The 24,974-nt window shown below is 37.8% G+C and overlaps 1 pseudogene; it reads right to left on the bottom strand.

Moving 5' to 3' along the window:
* Positions 1 to 24,974, bottom strand: part of LOC101549148 (A-kinase anchor protein 4-like) — a 174,693-nt pseudogene that overhangs the window by 7,883 nt on the left and 141,836 nt on the right.

Genomic DNA, 24,974 nt, shown 5'->3' with positions numbered 1-24,974 from the left:
ATTTGCTGTGCGTTGGTGAGCTGACTATAAATCGGTGTACTTAGCACCTTTGGAAGTCTCTGAGGAATTATGCTGGGAGTTACTCATATCTTTCCCAGTTATTCTTCACTCAGTGACAATGAGTATAATTGTGAACAATGAGATATTTGATGAGTAAAGCCAATGCACAGCTGTTTCAGGAGATGTGGAGCTGGGCTTGTGATATGGTAAAGGTCTGGCACCAAGGTTATGGGACCTAGTAGGAAGGGAGAAGAATCCACTTCCAATTCCAAAAAAGTCTCAGAGATAACAGCCAGGATATTAATCTCACATGCAGTGATGGGGAAGAGAGCAGAGGTTTAAGAGATGGGGAACTGTGCCTGTTGCTAGGACCTGAAATTCCCCCTTCTTTTTATATATACATCGGATGCAATTTAACATAGATTTTAAAAAATGTTCTAAATCATATGTATTCTTTTTTTTCCATTTTTATTAGTATGGTTAATTCATGTTCACTATTTGATATCTATTTCATCTATAATATTCAGTGTGTTTGTTAGCTGATACCAGCATTTCATTCAATATGCTCTCATATCACACATTTCTGTTTGGAATTACTCTCTCAACTCCTTCCTCCCGAGCACAGCGCAGGGTCCGCGGTTTTCTGAGCGCAAAATGGAGACGCCAAGCCAGCTGATACAGGACGCGTGCGCGCTTGCGGGAGACCCCAGGGGACGGGGGCAGTGACCCCCGCCCACCGCAGATAGATACTTAAACCCACCTCCCCCACGTGTGCTTCCCTTTGGACCCTGCTGCGGAGCGGGCGGAATATCTTTAGTTTCTTTGGTAAAGATTGCACTCATATGTGGAATATAATGTAACTGAGAAGTACAAGTTGGCAACGATGCAACTTCTGGCAGATATCTCTCTGGACTTAGTTACTAAAATACTAAATTACAGAAACCCAAAACTGAGAGGCCGCTAAGTGTGGTCACTCGACCTCATACCTCTTCATCCTCAGCAATGGAAAACAAATTATCTAATGCTTCCTTTTCAGCAGGTCTGACTTTAGGGAAGAGACTCTCCAAACAATAATAGTGAGTTTTGTTGAAATATTGTATGCAATCAAAGTGAAAGTAAAGTGAAATTTATTAGTTACACAGGCGGGGGGGCTAAGGGTGGGGGGGCTAGGGGCGTGGGGGGGTTAGGGGTGTGAGGGGGCGGGGTGGAGCTATACTGGGATTCTTGGTGGTGGAATATGAGCACTGGTGAAGGGATGGGTATTCGAGCATTGTATAACTGAGATTTAAACCTGAAAACTTTGTAACTTTCCACATGGTGACTCAATAAAAAATTTAAAAAAAAAAGAAACATTTATGCTTTTGTACATCTTTGACTATATCTTGTACCTGCCTTTCAATTTTTAATTGAGATTCTTTAAATGTTAGCTTCATAATTATATCCTTCTAACATTCATTCCTGTTTTAGTATCCATCCTATGTGTTTGTATTTTCTCTTTGGAGATTTTTTATTCATTTTTAAGTAATTCCACCTGACTTTCACAAAGGTTGTTTGATTTTATATTTGATTATGCATTTATTAGCTTCTTTTGTTTTCCTACAGGTAGCTCTGTGACCTTAGTGAAACTTATTTTTTTGTTTAATATGGGCATGGTGGGGAGAGAATTTTAGAAGGAGACTAAAACTGTGATCCATCACAGTGTTTGTAGTAAGAATGGTGGAAGTGGAACAATTCAGAGACAGAGTTCTGTGCTGTCCCTATGCCTCCTTAATCACACCTTGCCCCTATATATGCAAACTGTCTATATTATTGTTCTTCAATACTGGATTGTAGATTGACCTCTAACCTATTCTCTGAATTAGAAGAAGAGACTCAAATTGTCTTGCTACTTCTAGCCTAAATTACCAGAACTTAGTTTTTGTTCCCAGGACTCAGATTTTCCCAGAAGCAAAATCATTTACTTGCAAAAGTAAATTCATTGACAGTAGAGTGTATAATGTTCAGAGTCTATTCTTTCTCTGTTTTCTGGCAGAGTCAGGTTTGTTTCTTGTTATCTGATGCACATGTATAAAAAGACTATCGGATGATGATGTTTGCTTGGAATTTATAGTTGATTTTTGGTTGTGTTTTAGAGATGGAGCATTGCTTGCTGAAATGTATCCGGCCATGTCTCTAGACATTAACTTATCCAATATGTATTTTTGGTTTTTAATCTTTCATCTTTCTTTTTCCATACTTAAATTTTCAAGGGAACAATAGTTTTGCTTAGAATAGTCTAAATTAATTTCCATATTTCCACAGTAAGTAATTTATAACGCTTTAATGCAGCTATGTTCATAGAGTTAGGAAGAATAATTTGTCAAGACACAAAATGTGGATGAACATTAAATACATAGTGTTGTGTAAAATAAACTATAACTTGTAGTTTAATAATGTACATTTTATTTACATGAAATTCAGGAATAGGCATGATACTGATTGAAGTCAGAATAGTGCTGTCTGTAGGTTTATTAACTGAGAGAAAGGTGTTGAAATAAATAGTTGGTTAGTATAGGATATTTAGTTGGTGGTTATGGGTATGGGCAACTTTATTAAAATATATGGCAGATGTGAAATAATAAAATATATGTGTATATATCTGATGCATCTTTGCCTTTGGCTTGCTGAGAAAGGTAATACTGATAAGCGTAATGGCTGAGACAATCAAATCCTTTGCCAGTGAATCAGTGGAAGGGCTAATCTTTTCTCTTTTATCATCTTTACTTGAAGGCATTTTGGAGGCATCTTGCTTGGGTTTCCTTGTTTTTGATTCTACATGGTCAAACTTTCCTTTAGGATGTGCTCACCGACTTTCTCAGCACTGGTCAGTGACTTGCATGTATCTGATTTCATTTTGCTTTATCCTTTCCCTTCATCTCAGCCTTCATAGCTCAGAACTCCAGGCTTTGGTTCTTGCATTTGGGGTCTTGAGAGCCAGCTTTCAAGGATACATATGACAGACACTGTGATTTAGTTTCTCTTTTTTCATCAAGAAGAGCACTGAACAAATGCTTCAACATGGCCTCCATAATATCAGCAGCATTTTGTTTTCCGTGATTGAATAGATTTCTCTTAACAGTTGAGACAAAGTCTGAGTCTGTCATCAGAACACCAGGGATATTATGCAAGTTCTTCATGCAGGAATTGATTAAATCAGACACAACATCCTTGGGGTATGTTTTAGCAGCACTTTCTTTAGGACCACACAGGCTGGAATTGGCTTTCCAGAGCTCTGTACTTTCAAAGTTTTCATTAACAGAAACCATCATGTCAGATGCAACCTGATTGGCATAAACCATGAGCCCTTTACTGATAGAATCTGCAAATTCCTTGCTATCTCTCTGGCACATTTGTTTGTCTCCACCTTTGTTCTTATTGGCTAATTCACTATATAGAAAACTTTTCCAGCCACTTTCTTTGCACTCTTCACCGTTGCCTCGTATTTCTGCAGAGGTGACTTCCACAGCAGCGTGGGCCATTTCTGAGGCAATCTTGCTCAAAACACTACGGGGGCTGGTTTTCCCCTTTTTTTCCAGACTGTGGAAAGATTGAATGATGATGACATTTGCCTCCTCCTTCCAACTTTTCTTTGATTACCTTACGGGCCATCTGGATTACCAGAGAAGATAGCCGGTTGACATAGTAAGAAAGGTCATCCATAGAACATTCTCCATCAGGTGAGGTAACTGCTTTCTGATTATTAGGAGATTTGTATTTTATATTATTAGGAGATTTTATATTTATCAGGAGAAGAGGAAGGACTCTGGTTATTGTTGGTGTTTTTGGATGCTGTTGTTTACATAAGTCGTAAGCTGTGAGATCCTTTGGTTTTATAGTCTGTGCAGTCGGACACTGTAGCAGTTGTCAGAGGGGTAGTTTTGACGTTTTTGTTCCATCTATCCTACTCTATGTTTACAGCTAGAGAATGAGGGGCTCAATGCATGTTGGAAACCCAGTGCATACTTCTGGAGATCATTGAGAAGCCAGTTGAGGACACTTATTGGATCAGAGGGAGCTTGTTTGAAAAGGCACACAGATCTTTCAGTCTTGGAATCTTTATCTTCCACATTCAGTGTGGACACATCAACAAAGCATATCACTTTACGCTCCTGATCTTGTTGTCCAGTTGTACTGTAGAGATCTACCTACGCTCCTGATCTTGCTGTCCAGTTGGACTGTAGAGATCTACCATCCACCGTAGAGTGGCTCTACCCTGTAGAGCCACTTCCCTGCAGCTATGTAACCAGTCAATATCATCAGACATACCCTCTTGCCCACATGCCTGGCTGTCTTCCCCGGGGCCCCTCGGAGGGGATGGGATCCAGCTTCTCTCCCCACCCCGAGCAGAGCTCCTGGTGGCCAAAGACCACTGGAACCTAGCTACAGCCCTGCTTGAGGCCCCTCTCCACACGTTCGGACGGGCCTTACACATGAAGGTACGGGCAGAGGAACCCAGGTGTGTGTAATCCCATCAACGGCCAACATCCAGAGACTTAAAAGTGAGCTCCCAGAAGTGCGTGGCTGCTTCATGGCTGTGCGATATCTTATAGCCTACTTCTCCCTCTGGGAGAAACTGGCAAGCTTCTGAGAGTTTTTTGCCCACATGGGACAACCTTGCAAGCTTCCCATGGTGTTTTCATATGCTAAATCCAGTAACAAGCTGCATCCCATTCCCCTGACCCTGAAAGAGTCTCCAGTGAGACATCATTGGGAGGGCCGAGTCTAGAGAGACTTCTAAGATCTCAGGGAAAGGATGAATGGAGAGGTTACTAAGCCCACTCGAGAAATCGATGATTAACGAGATTTTGTGATCATGATATGTATATATATTTCTGGGTCATCAATTTTTAAAAGAGAATTCTAAAATTTATATTATTTTCCTGGACTAGAGCTATAGTACAGCAGGTAGGGTGTTTGCATTGCACGTGGCCGACCTGGGTTCAATTCCTCCGTCCATCTTGGAGAACCTGGCAAGCTACCGAGAGTATCCCGTCTGCACGGCAGAGCCTGGAAAGCTACCCGTGGCATATTCAATATACCAAAAACAGTAACAACAATTCTCACAATGGAGATGTTACAGGTGCCCGCTCAAGCAAATCGATGAACAATGGGACGACAGTGCTACGGTGTTATATTATTTTCCTAAATGATAAGAACACTAGAAGTAGCATTTGATCTGATATTTGGTCTCTGGCCCTTGTGTCTGATAGACTCCTAAATCCCTTGAAATTTCCTGGGCAACAAGAGATGGAGAAATAGTAAAGCAGATCAGGTGCTTGCTTGTAGTTAATCCGGATTCAATCCCTGGCACTACCAGAAACACAAAACCAGAGCTTTGATGTGCCTTGTGCCCCATCTGCTTTACCCCACCCCCACAAAAATGTCTGTTTAAAAAAAATAATTAAATGACTGTTGGTGAATTCACCATGTGAGTTCAGGATAGGAATTGTTCACCAGAAAAACAAAGCCATGCTTCTGAGGAAAGGGAGAGGGACTAGATATTGAATTCATGATTTGTAATTTTACACAAGGAAGTATTCAGACAATTACTCTAAATATATTTTGAAGAATTTCAGGGTTGGAAAATATATAGAGGTAATAGTGGCGACTTGAAGGTGAAATAAAAGTTCTCCTGGGAGATAACGCTTTGTCACATGACTACCACCATGTTCCTGGGAAATCCTACAGTGACTGGAGTCAGAACTGAACAGACATTCTAAAAGAGATGGAGATATCATCTTTGAGTAGCAATCCTGTGCATATGGTGAGTCTCAATTCACTTGTACCTTGGCACATTGTACGGCACAATGTGGGATATAAAGCCAGCATGAAGGGAATTATGGCTACCACTATTTCCAATCAGATTGTCTGGAAAGAACTTGATGACAATTAGCTGGCTCTTCCAGAAGCTCGAGTGTGAGAAAATTTTGTCTGCAAGAACCACTGAAAGGACCCGAAAAGGACACAAGTAAGGAGAAGTAAGTATATGGTGATCCTACCAGAGAGATGTGTATGTAAGAGACCTAATGAATACTGGTAAAATTTATTGAACACAGGTGAACTCAAAAGAGTGGTTCCTTTTAAATTCCACAGGGAGAATAGAGATCTGACTTCACCCATCCCCTTTACTTACATCACCCAGTTATCTTTACCCTTCCTCAGTGCCTTTTGTTTATTTAAGAAAGTCACTTGTTTTGATCTTTGCTCATTTTCTTGGATAACCTTTTTGAGCAGACAGGAGTCACCTCCGGAGTTGAGAAGAATCCCCTGCCAATAACAGTTCCTCACCCTACCCCCATTCCTTTCTTTATGTATCTCCTAATCTAGCCTTTTATTTCATTCTTATTTCTCATGGCTACAGATCCTGGCAGTGCAGTTCTGCTTCCTCACCTTGAGATAATTTCTATGAGCTGATGTGCCTCGAACTTCACCCAGGAAATGAATGTCAAAGAATATCAACTTTTCCCAACTTTCCTTCTTGGCAACCACCCTAGCAACAGTCTTTCTACTCTTACCTAGGTGGAAAGCCCCAGGAAGGGGCAGCGTGGGAAAATACCTTTGTAAATCAACTTGAACAAAGGGAGCACACTCAGATATTGCTGCTGAACACATGTGTTTCTCAGGTACATGCTGCCTGCATCTCTCCTCAAAGCACAAAGATGTTTACTTCGGACTCTCTCTGCCTTTGAAGAAGCCTGTATTTCCTCTTGAGTATGTGACTCTCTCTTTCACTCTCTTCCTCCCCTTCTTCAGAACATCAAAACAAAACCTGTTTTTATTTCACTGCTCATCTCCTCCTGAAATTATTTTTCTGTGAGGTAAAAGCAACATACCCAGAGGCCTGAGTAAGGTTTAGGACTGACTTTTCCTTTCCTGTGGAAAAAACTCCTAGTTCCTGCCTGAGTCCATGACTCTGAGAAATCCGGTAGCAGGAATCAATTCCTACATTACTCATAGGTAGACTTCAGGTGTAGCTTGACAACTGCCTCATGGGGATCAGTACCATGCAGAAGCTCATTGCAGTCTTACTCCATTCCCAAGATCTCCCAGGTATTCCCCGGGGTGGCAAAGGTGGATAGAACGTAGTAGATTTCTTTCTTGAGGCTGCTTCATCTCCCCATTGAACATAAGTTACCTGGGGACTCCTCACCAGCAACAGTAATATTGATTGGAAATCTCAAACACAATCTTATTTTTTTTAGTTATTTCTCAATATTTTAAAAAATGTCTCTGAAAAGTTGCTCTACTATTTTTGTAATAAGACAACTAAGTAGTCGGGGGGGGGGGGGGCGTGGGAAAGTCTGGGGAAAAGAAGCCTTAGACAGATGCTCCAGACTTGACATAAAACTAAGGACAAAAATTTATGATTCCTGTTAAATTTATAACTTCATATTGTGTTCAAAATCTTAAATAAGAAAAATCACTAATCCAATTTCCTGGAAAAGTGATACATATCCCAATAGCAACCCAAAATTTGTTATTGTGTTAATGTCTCTACAGTGTACCTTGCAGGTTTCAAAGTAGTTCCTTGATAGTACTCATTAAGTGACATTCTAAATTGCCCAGAAAGATAACCAAGGGCACTGCTAGAGCAGATTAAGCCCATTATCCCCCATTTCAGTCTCAACAACCTGTGACATTGAATTTGGAATGCTTTTTATAAACATCTAATATTACTCAGTCAGATGCAAAAATAAATTGTCAGGGCTGGTTCAGAATGCCAAATTAATTCTCTATTTTATACAATCAGGGAACTAACCCTAGGGCTCTGACACTAAATCTTATTATAGAATATACCCATTATAGCAAATGGATATGACTCATTATATAGAGTTCCACCCATATCAATATATTCATGTATCTACAGATGTCACTTTATCACTGTCATCCCATTGTTCATTGATTTGCTTTAGCGGGCACCAATAACATCTCCATTGTGTGATTTGTTGTTACTGTTTTTGGCATATCGAATATGCCATGGTAGCTTGCCAGGCTCTGCCATGCAGGTGAGTTACTCTTGGTAGCTTGCTGGGCTCTCTGAGAGGGGCAGAGGAATTGAACCCGGGTCGGCCGAGTGCAAGGCAAACGCACTATCCACTGTGCTATTGCTCCAGCCCCTTTTATTTGGAATTCTCTGAGGAAGCTGCTGAACATTTTTTCATGTGTCTACTAGCCATTCACCTGTCTTCCTCTGAGAAGTGTCTATTCACTTCTCCCCATTTGTTGATAGGTTTTTAAATTTCTTTTTGTGGATCTTTGTGAGTATTTTGTATATCCTGGATATCAAACCTTTATTTCATGTGTTGAATGCAAATATTTTTTTCCATTCTGCTATCTGTCTTTTCATTTTAACTCATGGGTTGTTTTTTTGTTTGCTTGTTTGTTTTTGCTATGCAGAAGCTCTTTAACTTTATATAGTCCAATTTATTGATTTTTTTTATTTTGTTGCCTTTGGCAGAAGTATCATATCATTAAAGGCATCTTGAAGTGTTCTGCGTATATTTACCCCTTGAACTTTATTGTTTCTTGTCAGATCTCAAGGTCTTTGTTTCACTTTGAAATGACTTTTGTGTGAGATGTAATTTATGGATCCAGCTTTAGTTTCTTATATGTAGTTACCCAGGTTTTCCCCACATCATTTGTTGAAGAGGATTTTTTACTTCATTTTGTATTCTTAATCCAATATCAAAATTAACTTCTCGTATATATGGGGTTTGTCATAGGGTATTTGATCTGACCCATCGAATGGAGGGTCTATCATTATTCCAGTAACATATAGTTTTGATCACTATAGCTTTATAATACAGCTGCAAATGAGGCAATGAAATACCTCCCAATTTCATATTTTTTCAATATAGCTCTGACCATTTGAAGTCTTTTATGATTCTATACAAATTTATTATAGATTTTTCTAAATCCTGGAAGAAACTTATCTGGATTTGGATAGGGATTACATTGAATCTGTATAATAGCTTAAGTAGGATACTAATTTTAATAATATTAATTTTTCCAATTGATGAGCATGGGATATGTTTTCCACTTCCTAAGATCTTCCTCTGTTTCTTAAGTGATTTGAAGTTAGTGAGGTATAGCTCGCCCACATCTTTTATTAAGTTGACTCCTAGATATTTGATGTCTTTGGATGCTACTTTAAATGGCATAGACTCTTTGATTTCTTTCTCCTCTGCTTCATTCTTTGTGACTGATTTTTCTGTATTGACTTTATACCCTGCCACTTCACTGCATTGGATTATTGTTCGTAGGAGCTTTATTTTGTGGACCCATTGGGGTTTTCTAAGTATATTATAATGTCATCTGCAAATAGTGATAGTTTGACTTCTTTTCCTTCAGACTTTCACCATTAAGTATGATACCGGCTGTCGGCTTGTTAATAGATGGCCATTATTATCTTTAGAAAGGTTCTCTCCATCCCTATTTTGTTGAGAGTTCTTTTTATTGTATAATGAATGAATATTGAGTCTTGTCAAAGGCCTTTTTCTGCATCAATTGATATGATCATATGATTTTATCTTTCCTTTAGACAATGTAATATATTATGTTAATGGATTTGCACATGTTTAACCATCCTTGCATCCTTGGGATTAATCCCACTTGATCAGAGTGTATGACTTTTTAAATATGTTGTTGGGTTGGGTTAGCTAAAATTTTGTTATGATTTTTTCATTGATGATTTGATCAATGATTTTTTCATTGATATTCATCAGGGAGATTGGTCTGAAATTTTCTTTTCTGCAAATGTCTCTGTCTGATTTTGGTATTATCATAATGGTAAGTTTACAGAAGACATTACAATGAGTTCCTGAATCTTTCATATTTTGGAAGGCAGCTATGCTTACCACTATACCACCAACACAAATCTTTCATATTTTGGAAGAACTTAAGGAGTAAAGGCACTAAATCGTCTTTGAAAATTGATAGAATTTACCAATGAATCCATCTGGACTGGGGCTTTTGTTTTTGGATAGATTCATAATTACTATTTCAATTTTCTTACCTGTGACCAGCCTGTTTAGACTTTCTACTTCCTCCTTGTTCAGCTTTGGGAGATTACATGACTTTAAGAATCTGTCTATTCTAGGTTTTCTAAGCTCAGACCTTAAAGTTGCTCATAGTAACCTCTCATTAAAGTTTGAATTTCTGAAGGATCTGTTGTTATTTCTCCCATTTTATCTCTGATCTAATTATTTTGAACATTTTCTCTTTTTTATCTTGTGAGTCTAGCTAAAAGTTAGACTATCTCGTTTTATTTTTCGAAGAACTATCTCTGGTTTCATTGATTCTTTGAATTGCTTTATTGATTCCTATATTGTTAATTTCTCCTCTAGTTTTTATTAGTTCCATCCTTCTGTTATTTTTGATCTGTTTGTTGTTCCTCCTCCATTTTTGAGGTATGTATTTGGGTTTTTTATTTGGGCTTTTTCTATTTCTTAATGTAGGTCTGCACTGCTATGAATTTCTTCCTTAGTACAATTTTTGCATATTCCATAGCTACTGGTAGCTTTTGTCTGCATTCTTATTAGTTTCAAGGAAGCTCTTTAATTCGTCCTTGATTTCTTCTTTGATCCAATATTGTTTAGCATTGTTTTGTTCAACTTGCGGTTGTTAGGTGTTAGAAGTTTTCCCATTTTTCTGAAATTCATTTCTACTTACATGGCATTGTGGAAGTAATTTGTACAATTTCTATGTTTGTAGAATTTATGTATGTTTGAATTGTGTCTTAATGTGTGATCTATCCTGGAGAATGTTCCATGTGCATTAGAGAAAAATGTGCATTCTTGTTTGGGGGGGCATGTAAAGCCCTGTGTACGTACAACAATCCAGTTCTTTCAACTCCTCATTTAGGGCTCTTGTTTTCTTACTGATGTTCTGTCTAATCTATCTGTCTAGTGAGGAAAGTGATGTTATGAAGTCCTTTACTACTATCGTGTTTCTTTGTTTTTTTTTTTCTGTTTTTGCTTTTTTTGGTCACATCCTGCATTGCACAGTTTGGCTCAGGAATTACTCCTGGCAGTGCTTGAGGAACCATATGGGTTGTTGGGAATTGAACCCAGGTCAGCCGCATGCAAGGCACACTTCCCTACCTGCTGTGCTATAGCTCCAGCTCCACTATTGTGTTTCTTTACTGTGCTTCTTTAGGTTTGTGAGCAGAAGCTTTATGAACTTGGCTGAGCCTTTACTTGGTGCATAGATGTTGATAATAGTATTTCTTGATCTAGTGTTCCCTTATGCAATAGGTAATGTCCATAATTGTCTCTAATTACTTTCTATTGAATGAAATTTGTTCAAATATGAGTATAGCTGTCCTAGCTTTTTATTTGTCTTCGACAGATTGTACAATTTTTATTTTTATCATTTCACTCTATCTGAGAGCACAAGTTTCCTATAGGCAGCTGTGGATAAATTTTCTTTTCTGATCAATCCAGCTACTCTATGCCTTTGTACAGGGGAGTTTATCCCATTGACATTCAGAAAGATGGTTGACATAAAAGGATGTGTCACTCTGTGTGTGTGTGTGTGTGTGTGTGTGTGTGTGGTGTGTACCAGATATTTTTGAGAGTTATTTTTTTAATAAGTGGTAATATAAAATTACCACAGTAATTCTTGCAGAATTGGTTTAATTGTTGCAAATTCTGCCAACTCTTGTTTGTCTAAAAGGTCTTAATGATAGCTAAATGATAGCTTTACAGACTAGTGGACTCTAGGCTGGAAGTTTTCTAAGCCAATACTTTGAATATATCATTCCATACTTTCCTGGTTTGAAGATGTCAAATGGAGGGTCTGTTGTAATTACTATGTTATTTCCCTTATATTTAGGATTTTCTTCTCTCTTGCTGCTCTAAGTAGTCTGTCTTTGTCTTTGATTTTACAATATTTTGATTACTAAGTGTTTTGGGGTTCTTTTATTTGAGAATAATTTGTTTGGAATGCTTTTGACCTCTCGAATCTGTGCAAAAGTCAAGATAGCAGAAAAGTTCTTAGATATTATTTCTTTGACCAGCTTTTACCCTTTATCCTATCCTTCTGGTATTCCTATGATTCTAAAATAATTTCTCTCATTATTATTTATTAAGAATCTTACATTGTCTTTCATTAGTTTATGTTTCTTTTTTCACTTAGTTATTAATAATGACTAATATTTTCTCTTTAATTTTGTGACTTGCAATTGTATTTTTTAACTCCTTCAATTTTATTTGTATATAATCTTTGATACCCTGGATCAATTCCTCTTTAAGCTGATTAAGTTTTTCTTCCAGTGATTGCTCTAGTTCAATGGCCATTGTATAGAACATTGATTTGAATTTCTCTTCAATGAGGTTTGAAGATTTATTTGAACTCTGTGTTTTGCCAGGCCTTAGGTCCCTGTCTGACAGCACGTTAAATCCTTTGTTTCACCCTTGCTCCTAACGATTTGTGGATGCTAAAATTTGAGTTTAGGATGCTAGATACTTGAGATCTCGCCTAATTTGTTATTTTTCAGCAAACAGGAACTCTTTATAATCCTTTATAATTTATCAGTCTGACAATATATGTGCACTTAGGATGTTGCTTCTCTGGTCATGCAGTTTAGTCTCTAATATATATCAGATTGTATAGAAGTGTTAAAATAGACATGTTTGAGGAAATATATAAAACCTAAGAACCCCTGAAGTTGGGGAGATAAGGAGGTGCTATTGTTGCATGGACGCTAACCAGAGTCCTCTGGCTTAGGTCTCTGACAGGGTCTTCTTGGGATTCAGCATGGGGAGGCAGACAGTGCAAAAACAGCGAAACAGCATGAGGGATGGTGCTCTGGACACACCTGAATGACATAAAAAGGCCCTTTATAGTTTTTTGGGTCCTAGGTCCTTGGTAAGGGGATGAGGGGAGGGTTGTGGGAGGGTTGCTTTGTGGGTCCAGAAGACTCAACACAGGGTGACAGGTGGAACAGAAACTTTGAGACAGCATCCTTAAAAGGATTTTTACAAGTCTATCCTCGCTGGGGCATTAAATTGTTTAAATTGTTCCAGGGAATACCCTACAACCCCACAAGGTCAAGCCATAGTAGAAAGAGACAATCTAGTTAAACTACTCTTTTTTAAAAAGTAAAAAGGGGTGCCAGAGCATTGTGTAGTGTGGAGGGTGTTTGCCTTGCATGCATCAAACCCGGATTCAGTCCCCAGCATCCCCTGTAGTCCTCCAAGCACTGTTAAAAGTAATTCCTGAGTGTAGAGCCAGGAGTAAGCCCTGAACAAAAACTCTTGGTTTGGGGGCAGGAATAACCCTGCTCCAAAACCCACCAAAATAAATAAAAATTAAAAGGGGGGAAATTAGAATGAACCAACCCCATCTCCAAACTATAATTATGCTTTGAATACTGTATTTTCTTATATTTTTAATTTGAACCTTAAGAATTTTTGACTGCACCAAAACATGCACAGTCAATGACTATTCACAAAATTTCAAGTTTTTTTCAAAGCCTTGCTAGAATATATCTGGCAAGGACCAGGGAAATTATTAGTATAAGGGAAATCATATGCTTGTATCTCAACAAGTAAACAACTCATATAGCTCCCAGCAAGAAAGGTGAATCCTACCATGAGTCAACATTAGAGCCAGTCTTCCTTTCCTTTGGATTATGAGATGCCTCATAATGAAGTAGAGCCCCCTGAATTGGATCAACTACAAACAAAACACATCCTCATTGAGGCATGAAAGCAACTGAACATACGGCATCTCACATCACCACAGGAGGCCTCGAGAGCAGGAAAACAAGCAGAATTGATGCTGAAAAATCAGGGAGCACCTAACATCTCAGAACACCTATTGCTTGGCATAATAATATTATTATACTTAACTAGTATGTAATGCGGAATATTATGATATATACTATATTTGCTTTAAATGCTAAGCTAGCCTACTGACAGTAAGTGAACGTCATTCTTACTGGCTGCATCTCATTAATACCACTTTGTTTAATCTAGTAATCCAGAATTTACAGAACACTATCTAAAATCTTCCATTGATAAGCAAATCATGACCCAATATCTAAGTCTGTAAAAAGAGGCTTTGATATGTAAATTTAAACTTCTTTGAGATCATACTTTTATACATCTGTATATGGTCATGACCATACTCCTTTATAACCAGTCAATATGTTGGAGTGAAGTAGAAGTCCAGTTATACACAGTATGCCACATAAAGTTGTCCCAAATGGATTAACAGTCTTAATGTTTTATTATATCAGAAAAATAATTAGCTATCAATAAAAAATGAGGGAGTAGAATACTCATTGAAATTGGTGGAACAACTTCAATCCAATAATGCTAAACTTTATGTGAATAAAATGTGCATATTTGGCAATAAAATGAACAGACATCAACTGTTCTTGGGTGGGGGGGGGTTCTCCATGCATCCATCATCCTTTGTCCTACATCTGCCCAGACAGGTGTACAACATGTCTAGGCACCGTTGAGGAAAACTGTTCCCCAGAAGTCCCCTAACAAAAAATCCCAAGGATGGTATATGCCCCAAGGTAAAATAGTTTAAGCATTGAATGCAAAGGGTTTGCAAAAATGCACCTAGGAAAGAATAATATAGCCACAAAGAATAGATTAGATAGCAATTATATGCCAGATAATCTGCCAAAAAGTGCACCAGACAAGTATAGAATAAGACTGTTTAGGGTCCTTTAGATGTAGGGACTGGATCACTGTATCACTGTCATCCCATTGCTCATCGGTTTGCTCAAGCGGGCACCAGTAACATCTCCATTGTGAGACTTGTTGTTACTGTTTTTGGCATATAGAATACACCACGGGTAGCTTTCCAGGCTCTGCTGCAGATGTAGGGACTACATGGACAAAAAATAGAATAGAAAGCTGTTGAGACTTTAAGGATGTCTCCTTATAAGCTCTATAAAATGCCACAGCCTCTGTTATTCCTGTACCTATTGAACATTGATATGTTTATTAACTATCCTTATTGTCTCTATAAACAATGGGTAACTGTTGGGAGCCTAAGGGAATGTGGCCTGCCTGTGATACCATGATGGCTGTCCAGGCTACCTAAATATTGGACAGTCCTTGTGTTTGTCTGTTTCTTTCTGTGTGTGTTGCATTCTCTGCAACTGTCCCCTGATGATGGGTGTCAGTTATGTCAGTTATGTCAGTTATGGGATAGACCCTGAACCTAGAAATATTGTTGACAAAGTCAGGGAAAAGTGTTTCTTTTAAAAATATTTTTCGTGAATCACCATGAGATACAGTTACAGACTTACAAATTTTCGTGATTGCACTTCAATCAAGCAATGTTTGAGTACCCATCCCTCCACCACTTTTCTCCACCACCAATGTTCCCAGTGTCCCTCTCGCCACCCGAGTCAGGGAAACTTATGAACTTCATATTCCCAATGACCAGACTCAAACTACCCACCTAACAGTGGTGCTTAATCAGAACTTCAGAGAAAACTTTGCCTACAGTCCCAACCTGCAAGCTGTCTAATCTAGGAATCACTGCTGGAAGAGTTCGAATGGATCAGTGTAAAAGAAAGACAAGTTTTCCAGCAAATGACCCACTTTGAAGATGGCCACTCAATACCTCTATTGCAAAACACAACATCCAAAGGAGAGAGAAAACAAAAGGAAATGCCCTGCCACAGAGGGGGGTTGGGGTGGGAGGGATGGGATGGGGGGATGCGAGGGATACTGGGATCATTAGTGGTGTAGAATGGGTACTGGTGGAAGGATGGGTATTTGAGCATTGTATGACTGAAACACAAGCAACTGAATTTTAAAAAGCAGAAAAGTATTCTGGGCAAGAGCTATTGAAATTTTTATTATTTTGCCTTCTTACAAAATGTTTTTTTCTTTTTTTTTTAAAATTTTATTAGTTCACCATGTGGAAAGTTACAAAGCTTTCAGGTTTAAGTCTCAGTTATACAATGCTCAAACACCCGTCCCTTCACCAGTGCACATATTCCACCACCAAGAATCATAATATACCTCCCCCCTTCCCCCCACCTCCCCAGCCCCCCACCCCGCATGTGTAACTGGTAAATTTCACTTTACTCTCACTTCACTTTGATTACATTCAATATTTCAATAAAAAAATTTCACTATTATTGATTTGGAGTTTCTCCCCCCTAAAGTCGATCTGCTGAAAAGAAAGCATTTGGTAATTTGTTTTCCATTGCTGAGAATGAGTAAGGAAGTTAATATGTAGGTTAAATGATTAATAAGAAATCTTTGTTTAGAGTTATAGATACAATGGAGAATGCCACAATTTTGACCATATTAAAATAAAAAATAGAGACTTTAAAGCAAAAGTATTGTTCTAATAAAGGAGTTAGCTCTTCCAAAAAGAGTAGCAATGATAAGTGTGCATTGTTGAATAATTTAAAACTTTAAAACATAGGGGGAATGGGGCTGCAGTGATAGCACAGCGGGTAGGGAGTTTGCCTTGCATGCAGCCGACCCGGGTTCAATCCCCAGCATCCCGAGCACCTTCAGGAGTAATTCCTGAGTGCATGAGCCAGGAGTAACCCCTGTGCAGTGCCAGGTGTGACCCAAAAAGAAAAAAAGAACATATGGGGGGGACCTAATAACTTACTACAAGAATAGTAATTCCAAAATTTAAATTACTACTTCCTCTGGAATTTATCCACTGAAAAGCAGTCAGATGTAGAACACAATATCCACCCCAAACAACCTAATTGACAATTACCTGGGTATTTTTACAACCAGTATTATATTTACAATATGGGATATTCACCAAGACAGACATAAACAATAAATTTAGTATGTGTAAAATAATAGGATTTTTACAAAATATATTATTAAAGGATAAAGGAATTTAACTAGAAATTAGCAGCATCTGAAATATCTTTTAAAAGTTCATTATTAAAAACATTTACCTAGGGGATCAGGAGATAATCCAACAGTTAGGGCAGATTCCTAGCAAGCACTGGATGTAGGTGTGATTCCTGGCACTTTTACATGGTCCCCTGAGCTTTGTTGGGGCAGCCTTGAAGATGTGTGAGCATGATCAGAGTGGCCAGTTACCAGTGGCACTGAAGAATTTATGCAGCATCTTGCTTTCCTGTCTTTGCACTGAATCCACAGCCCAATTGGCCAAGAGTCATCAATGGGGCCCCCAGACATACTGGCCATCACCTGGGAGACCTCACACCAAAATTTACAAATACAATCAGATATTGTATTAATCAAAATTGATACTGGTCATAAAAAATGGAACAGAATACTGATATATCTGTAAGTTAACTTTAAAAACGAAGCATTAAATGAAATAGTTCGCACACAAAACACCACTTATGATGTTCATAATTTTATGTAGTTCCTCAAAAGGCATACTTGAAAGATGCATGATTGATTAGTGGTTGCTAAGGGCTAGTAGGAAGAGACATGGAAGTAACAGTTAATGAATATGATTTTATTTTCAGGGAAATAAAAATGCTCTGGAATGAGAATGATGAATGGTTACATATAACTTTATGCATACACTAAAACAATTAAATTGTATGCACAAAAATTAAACTAAAAGATATGATCTAATTTTTAGCAGTTAGATTCCTCTATGTGTGACTTAGTAGGCCATAAATTCCCTAAAGATGGATTTATAATTTTACACCAAGACTGCATTTTACTGTATACGTGTTCAGTAAAATATCTATTGTTTTTGGTTGAGAGGTAGTTTAACTCTGAGTTAAACATACAGCAGTTCAGAATTACAGGTAATGTGCTACTTGTGATATCTGTGGAAGTCCAATAAATCAGCTCTTTTCCATAGACAACTTATGAGAAAACAAGAACAAAGGACAGAAGTAAAAATAAATTTATCATCTGGAGTACTGCTAAAGGCTAAGTTGGAGAATGCAGTCAGTGACAGGAGCAATAGGCCTGAAAACTAGATTCCAGGACTTGAAAAATATATCTACTGAAGGCAAGGCCGTGGCTCAATGGAAGACTATGTTTCTGTATGAAAGCCAGGCACCACAGTAAATTAATTATATAAATACTTCAGTACTTGACATATTGAAAAACAACTGATTTCTACAGTTTGAACTTATACTCTATAACATTGCTAAGCTTATTCTTTTTACCAATAAGATTAATTTTAAGTATATTATTTAATTGTAGACTGGAGTGATAGCACAGCAGGTACGGCATTTGCCTTGCACAAGGCCGACTTGGTTTCGATTCTTCCGTCCCTCTCGGAGAGTATCTCGCTACTGAGAGTATCTCGCCCGTATGGCAGTGCCTGATGTATTCGATATGCCAAAAATAGTACAAGTCTTACAATGGAGACGTTACTGGTGCCCTCTTGAGCATCGAAGAACAATGGGATGACAGTGCTACAGTGCTAATTTAATTGCAAACTACCTTTCTTTTCTTGACTTGTTGCATGTCTAAATTAGAACCTTTAGTTTTATATGGACAGAACTTATACTATATTTTATTAACTGCCTACTAATTCATTAAAAAAATGTAGGAATTGTATCCTTCTTATGGACATAATTCCAACATTAAACCAAGGAATCTGTCTCCCTTCCCCAAGGAACCCACAATAAATTATGAAATAAATTATGAAAAAGACCATCAATAGTAGTATTATAAACATATACGTATATATTTAAAATAAAGATTATGTTGATTTAAGTTCATGAAGCTATCCTGACATGGAAAAAATAAAGCATTTATCCATCTCTTCTGATTTCTTTTCAAAGAAAATTTGTTCAATATTGCCATTAATTATTATGTCTAGTTTATGGATGCATTTCACATATTCAAGCAATAGTCTCATGATTTGTTGAATTTCTTATGTCATTAGGAGGTATTAAATTTTGTGAAATTGTTTCCTGCATTTACAGAAAAATGTTACCAGTCTTCCACTTTATTCAGCTAACGTGTCAAATTAGACTGGTAGTTTTCAAATGTCAGGCCAACCTTGTGCCCTGAGGTTATTATTACTTGGTGCTGATGAATTATCCATTTTACATACATCTGAGTTTGACTTGATAACAGTTTCTAAAGAGATAATGGTCTTTAAATCGTTTTTTATTTCTATTTTAATTACAGAAGAATGCTAAACTCATAAATTATTTTTATATCCCCTCAGTATATTTTCTAAAGGAATTTTTGTAGCTTGCTCATACTGTTTTTTTTTAAATTCACCAAAGGTGCATGGTTATAGAGACATTTTTGTAGTAAGGTATAAAGTGACATTTTTAAATAAATTTGGACATATACTTTATGGTTATCATTGAACATTTTTCTAACTTACATTATTTAATTATTATTCTCCTAATTAAATAGATTTTAATGTTATAAAAATTTTCCATATTTTTATTATTATCCTTTTAGTTATAGAAATCTTTACAGTGATACGCTTTCTTCTTTTTTATGTTATCAATTTGAGTCTTCTCTCTTTCTTTCTCATTTTATTTCATTTTTTGTCATTTAGAATTATGTTTATTTTCAACTAATTGATAATTGTTCAGGTTTATTTTATGCAGTGGATATGGTGGTTGCAACACACCTAAGGATACTCAGAGGCTCTCACTGGCTCTTTAATAAGGGTCTCTCCTGGCCATGCTTTGGGCACCATTTGTGGTGCCAGAAATTAAATCAAAGTTGGCCTCATACAAGAAAACAGATTTTTATTATCAATTTTTATTTAATTTCATTGAATCAATAAAGAATATTTTGTGTAATTTTAAAAACATGAAAATATATTAGTGCTTACTCTATGAATCAAGATTTATTAGAAGAAACTGTCACTGCTAACTATGATTTACATGCAATTGGTTTATAATGTTCAAGTATTTTCTTTTACTAATTTTTCTGTCAAGTTGTTCAGTTATCACTTGTAGAAATATTAAAATTTATAATAAAATCTTGTCTATTTCTCCTTTCATGACTGTAAATTTCCCTGTAATATATTTTAAATTTTTGTTAGGCACTTGAATCTGAGACCTTCAAAAATACACACTGAAACATGGACAGTACGCAGCATTTAATTTTAAAAACGCTTGTGAGGGCTAGAGCGATAGCACAGTGGTAGGGTGTTTGCCTTGCATGTGGCCGACCTGGGTTTGATTCCCAGCACCCCATATGGTCCCCCAAGCACCGCCAGGAGTAATTCCTGAGTGCATGAGCCAGGAGTAACCCCTGTGCATCGTCAGGTGTGACCCAAAAAGAAAACAAACAAACAAACAAACAAAAATAAAATAAAAATGCTTGTGATACATAAAGGGGGAGAATACATGAAAAGTCAAGTAGAATCTTCAAATTATGAAGTAAATCTGATAAATATATTGGAGGAGGAGAAGAAGAATCAGATATAAAAGATCTTTAACATCTGTGGAGTACTAAGAAAGAGTTACCCTGAAGTCTTTAACCCAATGATTCCTATTGGAGGAATCCCATAATCCACAAAAATAAGTTCTTTGACAGGCTCAGTCATTGATTGGAACAGCTACAGAAATGTGATCTCAAGACAAGCAGAGTAGATTCAGGGACTACTCACTTGAAGCCTAGATTATGGAGTAACTATGGGGCATTTTCCGTCTTCTTTCCTATGTGAATTTCAATGTCTGTCATGTGTAAAAAACTAAAGCTCGCCGAGGGGCGAGTGCACTCGCGGGCTCTCCGGGCGGCTCTGTCTCACCACCGGCGTTCGGTGCTCTGGAACCGCAGTGTGTGGACTGGATCGGGACTGCTGGTGGTCAAGGACAGGCGAAGGAAGAACAAGGACCAAGCTGGTTGCTGATTAGTTACCGTTTATTCAATCTTCAAGCTTTCTCATCTCCCGCACTCCCAGCTCCGGCCTCTCTCTGGATCTACTGCTCAGCTGCTGCTTCTCTCTGGCTTCTCTCTCTCCTCCTACTTGTCTCTCCCACCTTGCTCTCTAGGCCACAACCAGCCAGGTAGCCAAATCAACATAAGAAAGCCCTTCCTGAGGGCAGGGCACTCCAAAGCCCTTCCTCACTCTTAAGGTTTTTTTCTTTTCCTTAGTCCAGGAACTTATTAACATTTCAATACTAGTTATTTTTGTATGGACATAGCAAGGAATACATTGAGGCTTGCAAGGCAGCTCTCCTGGCAACATCTTGCCACAGGCTCAGACAACAGCACTCAGGCCAGATTAATCATTCCTCACCCTAGCAGGGTCCAAATCTAGTTATCACTGTTTGGATCATGACAGCATTTGTCCATGATCAAGCTCTTAACTTACAGTTAAACATTAGGCACTTTGGCCAGGCCCATCTCGATGCCAGGGTAGCACACAACTCACCGCTTGCCCTGGGTCCTTCTTGTCCCACGTCGGGACCGTACTTTGGGGGTGCTAGGAAGTAAGGGCAGCTGAGGCTTAGGTCAAGAGAACAGATGCCCTGGAGGAAAATATCATGTAGAGTCAAATGACTCCCAGGTTACAAAAACATAACATTTGTTAAATCTTCCTGTGTCCATACAAAAAGGACTTGCTCTGAATAAACTATGCAAAGGACTCAAGGAGAAGAGAAAAACATTATTTACAAGTCAACAGAACACTAAGAAAGAAGCTACAAATAAACAAAGAGGAATAGGAGCACTGTAACAGGAGTAACCCAATAAACCTAAACTACTGAGGCTATGTTATCCTACAGTCATGTATGAATCTATTTCCATTGCCTTATTTTTCTTGTGTTTATATGTTATATTTTTCATTCATAATAAATTCTTACTGGATACTGGCATTATGAAAATTACATTGAATATCTGAATTTGGGTATCATTTGCTAAAGAGCTGATAATTTTTGTGATTTCCACAGATCAGTTTTTTTTTTATGGCTTATTGTATGGTTTTGTTAGGGAAGATCTAGAATGTCTTTTACTTGGTTATAAGGTGTGATGGTTTGCTATTCAATGAAGGATTCATCACTCCAACACATGAGAATTCAACTGTATCTCCCAGTCCTGTTTGATGTCTAGAAATTATTCAGTTTAAAATTTTGTGATGGTTGGTCTTTGTCCAATCTCTTAATATGCATAGTTCTGCTCATCAAAGATTTAAGAGCATCCCAGGTAGATTTTTTGTGTGTTTATTACTTTTTAAGTTTGCCTACCTTGCTATTACATTTGTCTAACCCCTTTCTGAAATTCAGTTATATTCTGAACTCAGAACGACTTTGTGGATTTCTTCTCCTTGCATTAATCTGGAAGATTTCTGCATCTGAGTCATATAACTCATCTCATTTGTTTTCTTTTGTCTAGAATCATAATTTCACACTCCCTATATGTTAATGCCTGAAAAGTTTTCCTATTTACCACGCCTTTAATTATCATAGGGCAATGAGTTCAATGTTATAACCATGGAAAAATCAACTCACTGAAAGCCTTTATTAAGAGACTTATATGTTATCAAATAGTATAACTCCCCAAAGAGTTTACATATTGGTGATGGGAACAGGTTTTTAGCACGTTAACACTAGTAAACACAGATTTGAATACAATGACAATATATTTTGAAGCTATTAAGCCATTTATGCACTATCTTATTTTGTATCAACTTTTATATATTTGTGATAGGCTTACCAATCCTTTCAGATTCTAGACTTCTCAATCTTTCTCCCATTTTGTTTAAAAGTCAGTGCTGAACTGGAGTGACAGTAGAACAGGTAAGGCAGCTGCTTTGCAAGTTCAATTCCTGGCATCCCATATGATCCCTTGATTCTACCAGGAGTGATTCCTGAGCACAGAGCCAAGAGTAGGCCCTGAGCACTACCAGAAGTATTTTAAAAACCAAAATAAATAAATAAATCAGTGCTACATATCTCAAGTCTATAAGAATCAAAATTATTATAAGTATATAACCCCAACTTCATTAAGCAATTTTTTAAGATTAATTAGCTAAGGAGGTGGGTTGGGGAGAAAGAAGGAAACGAGTCACTGAAAGAAAGATGCAGGCACTGGTGGTGGATTTGTAGAGGGCACATTGAATGCCTGGAACTCTGATATTAAAAGATTTTCTCTCTAAGAAGCTTTTCTAATAAAACGTAAATTTAAAAAAGAAATCATTATTATTATATACGTCTCAAGGAATTCAATAAGATACACTAGGAAATGAATGTATTCAGTTCAAGGAATCAGCTGTGCAGCTCAGGTGTAGATAATGGAATATGGATTCTCCTTGCAACTTGGTGGAGTCACATGTGCTTGAGAACAGTGGCAGCATCAGAAGCAGAATAGAGACTGCTATAGAAATCCTGGTGCAAGTTTCGATAGTAGAGGTATCATCTTCTAAGAGTAAACAATTGAATTCTCACCTGGCATATTCCGAATTAGAATATGTCAGAGTAATCATTTATTACCTATCAATTATGTGCATTATCACAGACATCTTACTGGATCACCCAGCAGTAAAACATATTAATTGAAATGAGACTATTTCACTTGAAAACAACCCTCAGGCATGGTGTTTCAGATAAAACAACCATTTCCTTTTAGTTCTATTAATTCAAAATACCTTCAACTCATTGTCACTGCCATTCTGGTGCTCATCGATTTGCTCGAGTGGGCACCAGTAACGTCTCCATCGTGAGACTTGTTACTGTTTCCGGCATATCGAATATGCCATGGGTAGCTTGCCAGGCTCTGCTGTGCAGGCGAGATACTCTCGGTAGCTTTTGCGGGGCTCTCCGAGAGGGGCGGAGGAATTGAACCGGGGTTGGCCACCTGCAAGGCCCTGCCACTGTGCTATCACTCCAGCCCACCTTCAAGTCACTTACTCAAAATCTAATTGCACTTATTTCCCATTGTTTTCATTAGTAGCTCTGTAAATTAGCTTGACTGGCAGTGATTACCTTTCTCTCATTTCAATTGAGGAACCCCAAATGCACCAAAAACTTAACGAAAATTAAAGTGCACAAGCAATAGAGATTTTTTTCTCTTACATTAGAGACGCACATAGAGACCCTGCTTTTATAGTAAAGGTGCCACACATGATTGGTATTCAGTTGATTCCACTACTGAATTATATGAATGCTTAATGACAAATGCCATCTTTTAAATAATAAAACCGTTTCATAATTTTGCAGAAGAGTTTGCTATACAATAATATGTTAATAAAAAAGATTCATTTTTATTGTTACTAGTGCTTTAATATTTTGCCCTTTAAGCAGAAATAAAAGTGGAAATAGAGGGGCTGGAGCGATAGCACAGCGGGTAGGGCGTTTGCCTTGCACGCGGCCAACCCGGGTTCGAATCCCAGCATCCCATATGGTCCCCTGAGCACCGCCAGGGGTAATTCCTGAGTGCAGAGCCAGGAGTAACCCCTGTACATCGCCAGGTGTGACCCCAAAAAAAAAAAAAGCAAAAAAAAAAAAAGTGGAAATAGAATCTTAGGGGGTAGACATAGAGAGAAAAGAAGAGAGGCAGTAGGTTTTCTGTTCCCACAGATTTTGTTTAAGGGTTCCCAAGGATGAGGAAGAAAGTCAGAGTCCTATTTAGATCCTTAAACAGACAGACTCTGGAGCTGTGCTTGGAAGAGGTAAGTCTCTGGAATTGTCTCATACCCAAGGAATAGAAATTTCACCCATTCAACTGGTTGTAGTCATTTCTTGTAGTAGAACTTAGTAGTTGGAGCTTAACTTTCAGAGATTCCGACCAAGATAGAGGTCCTAGTTTCCCCCAGTGTGTCGGTAGAGCTCCTTACCCATTCCTTAATCTGAACTTCAATTAATCCTTGTAGAATATTCTAATGAATACTTAAAGTTTATCTTGGCTATCATTTTGTTCCAATGTATGTTTTCAAATCTTCTTTCCCAGTGGCAGAGCTATTGATGTAATAGTTATTTATTCATTCCCTCCAGGAAAGAGGCAGAACCTATTGTTCTTTGAATCTTAGATGACCTTTCAACTTGCTCTAGCCTAAATAAT

The sequence above is a fragment of the Sorex araneus genome, chromosome 8, assembly GCF_027595985.1.
Source record: "Sorex araneus isolate mSorAra2 chromosome 8, mSorAra2.pri, whole genome shotgun sequence".
NCBI lineage: Eukaryota > Metazoa > Chordata > Mammalia > Eulipotyphla > Soricidae > Sorex > Sorex araneus.
Note: the sequence above shows the minus strand (reverse complement) of the source record. Positions and strands in the feature narration are given on the sequence as shown.